The 10,442-nt window shown below is 67.0% G+C and overlaps 1 protein-coding gene across 4 annotated transcripts in view; it reads right to left on the reverse strand.

Annotated features, from left to right (window-relative positions):
• Nucleotides 1-10,117, reverse strand: part of ZBTB7B (zinc finger and BTB domain containing 7B) — a 32,390-nt gene extending 22,273 nt beyond the window's left edge. The window contains exon 1 of one of the 4 annotated variants that reach the window (XM_084613971.1): nt 10,000-10,117. The gene's annotated coding sequence lies outside the window, so the exon portion shown is untranslated. Of the gene's footprint in view, nt 1-1,346; nt 1,465-5,089; nt 5,315-9,999 lie in introns of those variants that run through there. The other 3 variants (XM_084613970.1, XM_084613969.1, XM_084613972.1) reach the window with 3 other exon arrangements.
• Nucleotides 10,118-10,442: the final 325 nt, after the last annotated feature.

The following is a 10,442-nucleotide window of genomic DNA, read 5'->3' on the forward strand; positions in this document are numbered from 1 at the left end:
AGATCCCAGCCCCACCCCGCCCGGCTCAACCCTCCCACAGCCCACGCAATGCCGGCTGCCACGCTGGGGCAGGCCGTGCTGGCCTCCCAGCCATGGGGCTTGGGAACCGCTCCTCACAGCCCTGGGCAGGATGCAGCAGCCATTATGCACCGGGGTAGTGAATGTCACAAGGGGCAAGTGCCCCCTAGTGCTGCCCCCGGGCATGGGGCCAGAACTGACTGCCAGGTGAGAGCGCCCCTGCTGAGCCCCCACCTGCTCCCTGCAGCACAGCGCCCCCTAGCCCTGCACCGGGGTCAGCCCTGCCAGGTGAGAGCGCCCCCTGCTGAGCCCCCACCTGCTCCCTGCAGCACAGCGCCCCCTAGCCCTGCACCGGGGTCAGCCCTGCCAGGTGAGAGCGCCCCCTGCTGGGCCCTGCCGCCCACGGGTGGGGGGGCGTGGAATCATTCCCTCTGCAGTCCCACATGCTTCTCCTGCCAAACCTCCTCCTCATCAACCCCTCTCAGTCAGGCCCCACCCCACAGCACAGCATGTGCAGGGTTAATTACTACTGATTAGGAGAGGACTCTAATGTCCTTGCAGCACACTGAGCACCTGGGGGGTGGGAGGGGGGCATGACAGCCCGTGCCGGCACCAGGGAGGCATCAGGGCCACAGGTTGGCTTGGACAGGTGCTGAGCAGCGGGAGGTCCCCGGGCTCTGCCCCCCTTGCTCGGTCTCCCAGCACCGGGGGGCCTTCACCGGCTCCCTCCCACCCCGCTCTGACAGGGCAGGTCTCCCCAGCAACTGACAGCCGCTAACCCCCAACCCTGGAGATGGGGAAGCCCAGCAAGGCACCTTCCCTCACTCTACCCCTGCCCCAGGCAAAGCCTCTGCCCCCACCCAGGAGAACCAAGCCGTGGTGCAGAGAGCGGAGGGGCCCTGGGCAATTCCAGCACCTGGCCAGCTCCAGTCCGGGGGTGGGGGGAGGACACCCCGGGGGTGGAGCACAGAGTGACTGCGCACTAGGCCAGCAGGGCCTGGATTCAGGAGCTCCCTTGGGGTCAGGCCCTGCTCCCCCACAGTGATCAGCCAGGACACAAGCAAGGGGGCTCAGAGTCAGACTGGGTAAGTCGTCCCCCGCCCGACCCTCCAGGGGAACATGGAGTGGGGGACAATTGGAGCAAGAGCCAGGGGCAGCCAGTGGGGGAGCAGAGCTAGCCCCCCCCCGCACTGGGAGCCCCTGGGACAGCCAGGCCCCCCCCAATGGCTCAGCCTGACATCAGTGCCTGGGCTGCATGCTGGGAGGAGGGGACGCCCCTGGGCAGCAGGACCCCGCCCAGGGGGGGCAGGGCACGGGGAAGCACTCACCACGCTTGCCGGGCGCGGCCCATCGGGGCCCGGGCTGGAGCAGCAGGGACAAGCTGGCAGCAGCAGTGCACCCCGAGCCAGGAGAGGCCAGCGCTCGCCTGACCTACTTCTCCTTCCGCATCACCTGCTTTCATTTTCCCTCCCGCAGCTTGGTCCCCCCCGCCCACCCGCCCACCCGGGGAACCCGGCCAAGCCACACCGGCTGCTCCCTGGGGACGTGGGGCTCCAAGGCCCAGCAGCTCCAGAAGGTGCCAAGAATGCACATGGGCAGGGCAGGGACACCATGAGCGCCTCCCCGCAGGAGCTGAAGGTCACCAGCCTTGGGGGAGCGGGCACGGGGGCAGGGATGGACCGAGCGGTTCCCTGGGGCTCCTCGAATGGGCGCCTGGGGCATCTCAGCCTGGCGCCTCTTAGCACAAGTGGCCTTAAAGCCACTGTGGCACTGGCGAGCCCCCTGGGCCCCCACAGCAGGGAGCAATCCCCCAGGGCCAGGCTGAGACCCATCGTCTGCAGGACTTCAGACTCCAGAGCCCCGTGTGGGCGCCCCACTCCTAGGACACCCCATCTCGCTCCAGCCAGGGACACTGCATGCTGTCTGTTCCCTGGGCCCAATGGGGCTCACCCTGCCCCCCACGGGGAGCACGAAGGAGACATCCAGCAGATCCAGACTCTGATCTGCCCCCGCCCCCACACACGACTCCTGGAACTCCATCCCCCCCAAAAGCTGGGCCCCTCCTCGTCCGGGCCCCTCCCCCAGCATGCCAAGGTTACTACGGCAGGCCCCAAGGCACAGCGTGGGCTCCTGGGGCTTCCAGCACGCTACCAGCAGCTATTTCTCTCTGGTTTCATCATCCACCCTCTCCTGCTGGGGGAGAGGTTCCTGGGCTGGGCATGGCAGCAGCCCCTGCTCCTCCGAGCCCCAGCCAGTAACCGGGACCCAGAGCCGCCCGGCCGGACCAGGCTGGGCCACTCTGGCCCACTGACCCCCTCCTGCTGCACCCCTCACAGAGGCCTGAGCTGGGGAGGGCACCCAGTGCACCAGCAGACATGGTCTCTATGTTCCCTGGGACCCAGAGGGTGCCCCCAGCCAGGGGACGTGGATTCAGGGGGTGTTTTGAGGAGCTGGGGCCCAGCTGGATTCCCTGGGTCTCACATCACATTACTGGGCAGGGAAACGGCTCCAAGTCCCATTGCTCAGCACCCTGTGTGATGCAGCTGGGACTCCCCGGGGTGCTGGGGGCGTCCTCGGCAGACCCCTCCCCTCAAATACCCTCCCGACCTCGGAGCCTCCCCAGGGCACTGCACAGCACGGCACAGCCAGGGCCACCGAACTCCCAGGATTACACCAGCCGGGGGGCCAAGCAGCATTGCCTCCCACCTGACTCCCACAGCTCACACCGCACCCACCCCACACCTGCCCCTCCCCACAGCCGCTCCTCACAGCCAGCAGCGCTTCCTGCCTCGGCCGATGCACCCCCCCAGGGACGCCTGTGGTTCAGGCAAGCTCCAGCTGCAGACATAGCCCACCTGCCCCCCAGCCTAGCCTCCCTCCACCCCCAGGGCCCCCTAGCTCTGCCTTCTCCCCCACACCAAGCTCAAGCCCCTTGTCCCGCCCTTCAAGGCCCTGCAGAGCTCAGCCCCTCCCTTCCAACCCACTGACACTTCCCCAGCCATGCCCCCGCCCACCCTCTTCATACATTGCGGTACATGCCTCCAGAGAGACCTGAAAGGCCCACTCCATGCCCATGGGATGCCAGCTAAGTGAGGGGCCCAGCAGGGACAGCCCATAGGTACACCCCTGGACAGCCCATAGGTACACCCCAGCAGGGACAGCCCACAGGTGCACCCCTGGACAGCAAGCAGGCAGAACCCAGAGGTGCCATCAGAGTGCAGCAGCCTGCCCTACGCTCAGCAGGAGTCAATGCCCTATTAGGGAGGGAGAAACTGAGGCACGGAGCCAGGAAGGGACTCGCCGCCCAAAGCCGCAGTGTCAGAAGCTAGAAGTACAAGTCCTAGTTCCCCCCCGCCCTCTAACCACTAGACCCCATTCCCCTCCCAGAGCCAGGATAGAACCCAGGAGTCCCATGCTCCCTCCATGAGAACACCCCCTGAACTCCGGCCCAGTGCAGGAGCCACGTGCCTGCTGGAGCTGCCCTGGGAAGGTAGATCCCAGCAGGTCAAGGGGAGCCTCAGCCCTGAGACAGCAGCTGCTCGTCATCCCGCTGTGGCCCAGACAGTGTTGGGAGGGTAAATACATGCCCCACCCCCTGGGTAAACACCGTGACCAGGGGCCGGCTTGGGTGGGAACAGCTGCCATGGGCTTGGCACACTCAGGGCAGAGTCCAGCAGCCTCAGAGCAAGGTGAGAGCGATGGGGCACCGGCTTCCCGGTGGGCGGCCCCAGAGCAGAGTCTGACCCAGATGTCCCAAGAATCCCTGTGCCAGACACACACAGTCATCCTGGGATACAGAAGCGTTAATGGGGAGCAGGGGGCAGGGATTATCCCTTCCCACCGAGACCCCCTTCCACTCAGGGACAGGTGACACTTCCCCTGAACATTCCCTCGCCAAGGGACAGCCAGAACACACACCCCATTTCCTGTAGGCCCTACCCAAACAAAGTAGATCAGGTGTGCTAAGCGATGGCTGGGGCGGGGGGGAGGGGGCGGGGCTTTGGTTATGTGCAGGGCCTAGTTCAAGTGCCCCAGGCATTAGTCGGTGACTACTACAGGATAGATTATGGTGACAGTGTCACCCAGTTCCTCCCCACTCTGCTGGCCCACCGGGGGGGGGGGGGGGGGCTGCTCCCTTGGGCCACCCACTCGCCATCAGAGTGGGCAGGGCACCGGAGGGCAAAGGGCCCTGTGCCCAGCAGGACACAGAGAGGGGGTGAGCACACTCCAAGTTTGTTACTGTTGGGTCGCAAGCCAGACAGAGGTAAACAGAACCCCAGAAGGGCCGGATCAGACCATCCTCCTTCTGGGGCCTGCCCAGCCATGAGGGAAGGGCCCCAAGGCCTGAGCAGGCTGCCCCACAGATAGCACATGTCGCCGGTGGGGGGGGGGGGGGGGCAGAGGTCTGCTTAGCTCTCGCCACCCGATTCCTAGCCCAGCACCAGCCCCCTCCACCGCTGCCCCGTGCGGGCACAGCGAACCAAGGCAGGAGCCACGCTCCCACTCCCCACCCCCTCCAGCTTCGCCCCATAGGAGTCAGACTCCCCCACCCAGACGCGGGCAGTGCAGGGGATGCGACGAGTAATCCTCCCCACCCCACCCCTCTCCTCCCGCCTGGCACCCTGCCCACCCACAGCTTCCAGGAGAGCCAGAGCCAGCGGCCTGGCGACGTGTCCACATTCGCTGTAACTTGCCGCTCCCCACGGGCGCACTCAGCGTTTCCATTCCCACCCCCCGGCGCACCAGGGGAGCAGCACCCAGTGGGGCCCAAGCCCCAGGCAACCCTTTACCCCACCGGAGGCCGAGCCGGCTCGCCGCGGGCAGCCCCGAGGGGCATCAGCCGGGGCCCCGACAGCGCAGATCCACTGAGCCGGTGTCTCGGATTCCCCAGGCCAGGCTGAGCCAGGCCGGGCCGAGCCGGGCCAGGCACGCCCGCCCTGCCACTCTCCTACCAGCTTAAGGAGGATTATTTATAACCAGGACCTGAGCCACCAACCCGGCCTGCTCCCCTCCCATGGCAGCCCTCCCCCAGGCGATGATGGGGGGCTCCGCTGAAGGGACCACGACGCACCTGGCGGAGTCCGGGGAGGGACCCGAGCTGGGGCAGCGAGGCGGCAGGAGCCAGACCACCAAGGGGTTCGCCAATGGGGCTCGGGGCAGCCGGGGGTCCGGGCAGCTCCGGGCGCAGGACTCACCGGTCTCCGCTCGGCTCAGGTGCGGCAGGCGGGGTCGGTGCGCTCCGCTGGGGGCCGGACGCCAGGGGCCCCTCGCTCCGCCCGCCCCTCGCTCTGCCCACCTGGCCCGCCCCGGTCCCCACCTCACCTGGCCCGCCCCGCCCCGCCCCACCTGTCCGCCCCCCCGCGGTCCCCCGGCCCCGCCTCGCCGCGGCGCGGCCCCTCCCCGCCCGCCGCCGGCCGGCTGGCTGGCCGGGCCCCCCCGCTCCCCTCCCGACCCCTCCCCTCCACCTGGCCCCAGCCGCTCCGCATCCCCCCTCGCCCTCCCCAGCCGGCTACCAGGAAGCGCCCGCCCCCGCCCCAGCTCATTGGGCAGGGGGTGGGGTCCCAGCCTCTCATTGGCGTGGGGTGCTGCCCTTCAGGGCCCCCCCAGGACACACCCCCAGGGGCGGGGGAAGGAGGGAGGAGTCGGGGGAGCTGACAGTGTCTGCAGCAGCAGCGGCTCGGGCCCCCCCCGACGAAGGGTCCTTTAAAGCTGCGCTGCACCCGGGGAGGGGGGGACCGTGCCCGGGATGGGGGAGCTCGCAGCGCTGGCGGGGGGGTGGCCCTGCCCGGGATGGGCTGAAGCGGGGGGGCTCGCAGCGCTGGGGGGCCCTGCCCGGGATGGGTGGGGTGGGGCTCGCAGCGCTGGCGGGGGGGCTGCCCGTGGGGGGGCTCGCAGCGCGGGCGGGGGGGGGCTCGCAGCGCTGGGGGGACCCTGCCCGGGGGGCGGCCGGCCGCAGGGCGGGGCTCGGGCCAGGCGAGCTGGCGGGGAGGAAGGGTGAGTCAGAGCTGGGGAAGGAGGCTGAAGATGGAAAGTTTGACCCATCCCTGGCCGGACTCGTACCCGGGGAGGGGGGCCGGCCTGGCCCGGGAAGCCTCGGGGCTGGATGCCCCCAAAGGCCCGGCCAAGCTGCTGGCCAGTGGCTGCAAACTGCTGCGGCTGGAGCTAGCCGTTCCTCCCTGGCCCCCGCAGGGCCGGCTTGCCAAGCCTCCAGGACTGGCCTGGAGTCTCCAGGAATTAAAGATTATGTCATGGGATGGAACCTCCAGGAACACGTCCAACTAAAATTGGCAACCCTAGGGCCGGGGGGAGGGTTGTTCCCCCACGCCCTGCCCCGGCTGGCCCGCTGGCCATCTGTCCCTCCTTCTGGCCGTCTGGCCATTCCTCTGTCCATCCCTCCGTCCATCCATCCATCCCCACACATATCTCTCTGTCCATCTGTCTGTCCATCCCCACACATATCCCTCTGTCCATCCATCCATCTGTCCATCCCCACACATATCCCTCTGTTCATCCCATTGTCTGTCCTGCCATCTATCCCTCCATCGTCCCCTCCATCCGTCTGCCTGTCCCTCCATCCAAATATCCCCACACGTATCCCTCTGTCCATCATCCTTCCAGCCACCCCTTCATCCATCTGTGCCCACATAGACCCATCTAATCTAGCGCAGTCTCCCCGTGGCTCCAGGTACTCTGTCAACACACCACCCCAAGCACTGAGGCACCAAAACAGCCAGAATGGGGGACGCTTTCCCTCCCCACAGCCCCCACCTGACTGGCTGTTCTCTCAGCCAGCAGGGAAACTGGTTGGCCCACTCCCAGCCCCACGCCCTGGGCCCTGCTTGTCAGAACATAAGAAGGGCCAGACTGGGTCAGAGCAAAGGTCCATCCAGCCCCGTGTCCGGTCTGCCGACCGTGGCCACTGCCAGGTGCCCCGGAGGGAGTGAACAGACCAGGGACTCACCCACTGCCAGGTGCCCCGGAGGGAGTGAACAGAGCAGGGAACCACCCAGTGACCCGTCCCCCGCCGCCCGTTCCCAGCCTCTGGCAAAAAATGTCCGAAGGTCTCACCTGCACCCGGCAGAGTTACCCCCAGCCAACAGGGAGCCCAACGCCTGGGCTGAGGCACTGAGGGAAGAAGATGGATTTGGGCCAGAACACAAGACTGGGAGCCAGGGCTCCTGGATTCTGTCCCTTTCTCTTTGAGGGGAGTGGGGCCTATGGGGTTCGAACAGAGGGGCTGAGAGCCAGGACTCCGGGGTTCTAACCCTGTCTCCGCCAGAGTCGCTGGGTGGCCTTTGGTGACATCCCCCAGCCCCAGCTTGCTGCACAGAGGTGGTGGCGGGAACTCAGAGGCCTAGCCCCTAAAGATAGCCCAGGCCCTGCTTTCTCCGGGGGCAGGGAGGTCTCTGAGGTGATGGGAGAGAGGTATCCACCCGAGTACACATGCCTCATTAGCCTCCCTTTCCTGTGCCTGCCTGGGAGAGTGGCAGGAAGGACCTGGGGCAATGGGGGCTCATGGAGAGCAAGACACTTGGAGCAGGCAGGAGGGCAGGGCAGGCCAGGGCGGGGCAGACTCCCCGAGCAGCAGCAGCTCCCCCCACCTGTGCAGGTGACTTGGGTGGGGTTACAGACACAACCTGTTTGGCCACAACCGGCGCCCAGGAGGGAAAGAATCAAAATGTTCTGGCTCCTTGCTCACCTCAGCTAACCCCCCCCCCCCATGCCTGTCCCTGCCCTCCAACCCCCACCCCTGCCTGCTGCTCCAAGGAGGGGCTCCCTGGCGGCCTGATTCAGACATGGCCCTGGGCCAGGCCCCCACTGCCCTGCCACCAAGCCAAACAGGGGCCCTGCGCAGACATTAGCTCACTGGCAGGAGGCAAGTCCATTACGGGGGCAGGGATCCAGCTCCGGGTCTCCCCTCCTGCTGGATCACTGCACCCAGAGGCCATTGCAATGGGCACAGATCCAGGGCCGGATCACCCCTCTTGCTGGGGCAATTACCCTGCACGTACCTGGCTGCTGACCCAACAAGGGGGTTCAGCCCTTGGGGCCCCCATGTGTCCCCAGTGGGGTGGGGGAGGGTTGCAAACCTGTCCTCTGGGGCGATGGCCCTGAGGTGCCTGGCCCTGGCTGCCCCCCATGCATTCCTCCCACCCCACTGGGGCAAGTCCTCTGCATTGGCCAGAGAGAGAGAGAGAGAGAGCACCTTTGGTCCATCTGCTCCTCCACCCACCCACCCGTCCATCCATCCCTCTCCCCCTTGCTCAGCAAAGCCCTCGCAGGCTGCTTACAATAACCCGCATGCAGGGTGGGGGCGGGGGCAGAGGGAGATCATGCAGGAGCCACCCAGGGGCCTGGCCAGAGCTGTGGTACCTCCAGGGAGTGGCCTGCCTGGCCCAGCCCGGCTGCTGTCTCTCCCTTGGCCTGAGCAGGCAAGGGTGGGAGGGGGCTGCTGAAGAGCTGGGGACGCGTGGGGACGGATGAGGCGAGTGAGGGGGAAATCCAGAGAAAATCCCCTCTTTGGTGCTGACTTGCAGCCGGCCCAGCCGCCCACCTGCCCGAAACCAGCCTCCCACGGCCCCTCCCACTTTCACTTTCAGGGGCCATGCAGCTGCACCCCGGGGAGGTGGGGGGGAAGGCTGGGGGGCCGGGATGTGGCTGGCAGCCCCAGTCCCTGGGAAGATCCTGGAATCAGGGCCACCACGGGCCTAAGGTGCCAGGCGCTGGGCAATGCCAGGCAGGCCTGGCCCAGGCCTGCTGAGGGCTGGGCGGCATTCTTGGCCCCCGTGTGCCGGGTGGGGGGCACCGCACCCTGGGATATGGGATGCAGTGTTGCAGACCCTGCCGCACAGAGACATCCACGTCCCTGCCCGGCTCCTGGGGGCCCCAGATGGGTGGGGGGAGCTTCCGAGCTTTCCTGCGCCCCAACCACTTCAGAGGCAGCTTGGGGGATGAAAGGCGCCCAGCACTTCGTGTCACAAACCCCCTGAGGCCGCCAAGAGCCGAAATCAAACCCACCGCAGGCCCCGGCGTCGCCAGCTATTTATAGATGCCGCAGGGGAAATGGTTCTAAGGAGGAACCGGCAGGAGGGGCAGGAGCCCCCAGCTCCCTGCACCCGCCCAGGCCTGGCCACGGCCTCCCACTTCCGCATAGGGCGGCACCCAGGGCTAACGGGCAGCCCAGTTCAGCTGCCAGAGCCCATGGGGATGGGAGCCTGGCACTGGACGGAGAGATTCCTCTGCAGAGCGAGAGGCCAGGGACAGCGTCCAGCCCCCTTTCACCCTGGCCTCCCCGCTCCAGATGGTGCCAGCCAAGCCCATTGCTGGCTGCTGGAGTCAGGCCTGGGCGCTGTGCGGGCACCTCCCCCCCCCCACCTCCTGGCTCCAGTGGGTGTAGGGGGAAGTGCTCGCAGCTGGCAAGGCCGCACTCCTCCTCCCTCGCTTCCCCATTCCCTCGCTCTCTCTCCCCTCCCCCGGTTTTCTCTAAGTCGGGCGGCTTCTCTGCAAGCCCCGTGGGCTGGATTGGTGCATGTTTATAGGAAAGAGTCTCTCCCCCTTGGCCCCGCCAGGCCTTGCTGAGCCCGCAGCCCCTAGTGTTCTAGGAACCAGACACCAAACCACACAGCCCCCCGGTGCCCCACCCTCGCCCCAGCGCAGGCTGGCAGATACCAGCCCCCCCTCCGCCGTTGGGGGTGCACTGTGCTATTTTTAGGCACCAGTCTATTTTGGGGTGTGGGGGCTGTGGCTATGTCCCACGGGTGCTGGGCCCATCCCCGTCTCTCCTGCCAAGGGACAGCCCTTCAGCCAGAGCCCCTGAACTGCCCAAGGGCAGCTGGCACCCCCATCGCAGACCCTGGCTCAGCTCCAGCACCCCCAACACAAGAGCTGGGAAGTCGCTTGGCAGGTGCCCTGTCCCCACTGAGCCCAGGACATTCCCATGGGCCCCGAGCGGGACAGGCGGGGGCATCGACGGGCACTCACCTTCCGCCCCCCCAGGACAAGGCCCCTCCGGGGCACTGGGCAGCACAGCAGAGATGAGGGCGCCTGACGGCAGCGGGGCCAGCCTGAGGACAGGGAGCCTCTGATCCCATCTCTGCCCAGCCGGGCAGCGTGGCAGGAAGGACCGGGCGGTCATTGCCGACAGCTGTGGGCGGCCTTGGCTTGTTCTGGCCTGCAGAGGGCACTGCTGGGCACCGAACGGGGAGCCGGAGTGCAAGGGAGAGCCGGAATGGGCTGCACGTGCGTGTGTGTGTGTGTGTGTGTGTGTGAGTGTGCAGGGGTGCATGTGCCTATGTGTGTGTGTGCATGCTAGCCTGTGAAGTGCATGGACATGCATGTGCAGCTCTGTGTGTGTGTGTGTGTGTGTGTGTGCAGGGGTGCATGTATGTGTGTGTGTGTGCGCGTGTGAGGGTTTGTGTACGTGT

This window comes from Lepidochelys olivacea, assembly GCF_965140295.1.
Source record: "Lepidochelys olivacea isolate rLepOli2 genome assembly, chromosome: 24".
Taxonomy (NCBI): Eukaryota; Metazoa; Chordata; order Testudines; family Cheloniidae; genus Lepidochelys; species Lepidochelys olivacea.